Source organism: Octopus sinensis, linkage group LG3 (assembly GCF_006345805.1).
Source record: "Octopus sinensis linkage group LG3, ASM634580v1, whole genome shotgun sequence".
In the NCBI taxonomy this organism is placed as follows: domain Eukaryota; kingdom Metazoa; phylum Mollusca; class Cephalopoda; order Octopoda; family Octopodidae; genus Octopus; species Octopus sinensis.
Genome location: NC_042999.1, coordinates 116,027,221 through 116,029,720, shown reverse-complemented (window position 1 = coordinate 116,029,720; position 2,500 = coordinate 116,027,221).

Below are 2,500 nucleotides of genomic sequence, written 5' to 3'. Positions count from 1 at the left end.
ATATGTATTGTTTCCCTTTGACTAATAGCTGAACTATGGATGCTTCAAAGTGTAGCAATTATTTAAGAGACGAACTTCCTTCTCGAGTCAGACTGTAGCTATTGACATTTTTGTAAGCCAATAATTGCAGAGAATTAGATTAATTCGACTGAATTAATCTTAAAATATAACCGGTACCTATTTTAGTAATAATCTGATCGAATTTAGATATGGTACCTTATCTTATAAACACAATATGTGTTAGAAGATAAAAATCGCCCTAATGGATCTGAACTCGAAATAAATACATCGATGTCTCCGATTTACTGGTTCATGGTATTGACCGTTAGATTATATGAGTTAGGGTTATTGAACTACAAGCTCATAATTTGTGTGACTAATCTGTTATTTCGCTGGTGATGAATTTCTCCCAATTATATGAATTAAAGACCAGATGCGTTCTGGTTTCGGTTTCATCGAATATTCCCTTCCACCAAAAGTATTCAGCCAGTGTTAGAAATTGTTATTTCGTGGGTGAGTTCCACCAACTTCTAAACACAACCTAGTGAAATCGACGCAGTTGCTCAACTTTGTTATGAATTTCGCTAGCCTAACTCACTTGCCTATAAAATGCTAGACTGCTTTGCAGTGACTGATAGCATCAATAGATGAAATAGAGTAAGGAGGAAATTTCTGTTGGGATTCTAGGAAACCAAAGTACTATAGCGATCAACGACACGAGGTCGTCTCGATACAGTAAGAGCGTGTGATGTAACCTGTTTAAGTAACGCCAGATAAAATAAATACAGAAGATTCTTTCCAACAAAACATTTCTTCATTTAATTAATAGTTGGCGCTGTGTTTAAAAGTAATACAACGGTTACATTTTTGGTAATACGTGCGGGTATAACAGAACAAACCCAGTAATAATTATTACTATTTGTGTGTCTGTGAGTGTGTGCGAGAGAGAGAGAAAACGTGTTATAGTATTGCAATTTAGTGAGATGTGTAACAGCGTATGCGTCAATATAGTTCGAAATTTCTGAATTATAGACAGAAAGACAATAGTGCACAGACACTTTGCCCACATTTTTGGACAATACGGATTGACAGAGATCTCTGTGACAGAAAAACAGCAACGTATAGCAACCGACTAAGTTCTTACAAACTCTTCTGTTTGTGGGGAGAAATAAACTCACAGCTTCCTTCGGGTTTTGCTTGAAAAGCGCGGGGCTAAAGACTACAAGAAGACAGTTTGGCTGCATCACGCGATAGCTGCAGTAAATTATACAGACTGAAAACATGTCTAATTTTGGAAATAGTTTTGTCAGACGGTAGTTCACACGCGGTCCATTCTATACAAAAGGCATGGCTAGAATAAAATTTTAGGAAGCTATGATGCATCAGTGTATGTGGCAGGAAAACTATGTTGGGGGAGAGCAATGTGTATGGGGTTATAGTAATAACCATGAAGTGATTATTACAAGCTGTAGGGGAAAATGTGGAGAAAGCGGGGTGTTCTCGAGAGCTGAGGTAATAAGTTAGATATATTTAGAGGCATTAGGTTAGGGATGCATGGTACAATGGAAGGAAGACAAGTGCAGAATGGATGGCTGCATTGAAGGATGTGAACAGAAGTGTAATGTAATTTTTTTCAAAGACTAGTTGTAATAGGGACGCAAAAAGCTAATTAGTGAGTTAATTGTTTTAGTTTGCTGGTGAATAGATCTTTGCCAATAATTAGCTGAAAGTTTATTTTGGGAGATAATCAAGGAAGTGTGTAGCAGTTGTACAGTCCCATATATTTTTTTTATTAATTAGTAAATAGAAGAGAAATATCAATGAATTTTAAAAGACTCTACTGGTGCTCGGTGATATTAATGGTCGGAGGAAAACTTTTTAAAAGTTTTCGCATGTACTCTCCCTCTCCATCCAAAACTCTCTCTCACACACGCACGACACACACACACACATCCATCCATCCATCCATCCATCCATCCATACATCCATACATACATACATACATACACACATACATACATACATGTCTTCTACTAAAGCTTTTGATTGACCAAAGCCTTGTGAGTGAATCTGGTAGATGGAGACTGAAAGAAGCCTGTTGTATACATGTGTGTGTGTGTGTGTTTGTCCTCCACCGCCTCTTGACAAGTTATTGGTTTGTTTATGTCCTTGTAACTTAGCGGTTCGGCAAAAAAAAGTCAGATAGAATAAGTATCAGGCTTAAGAAAAATAAGTGCTGGCGCCGGATTCGTTCGACTAAAATTCTTCAACGCAATACCCCAGCATAGCCACAATCAGCTGACTGAAACACCTAAAAAGTTTTTTTCAAAAATAGGTGTTCAAATTTGGATTCACTCTGAGCACAGCAAAGCTGAAAGCATTTCAGAAAACTAAATAATAAATTTTAAAAGGAAAAAAGTAATTAAGTGTTAAATGTGGTTAAATGTGTAGAGATGGTAGCTCATGGTTGAGGACTTATGCGTTACCTTCATGGCAAGAG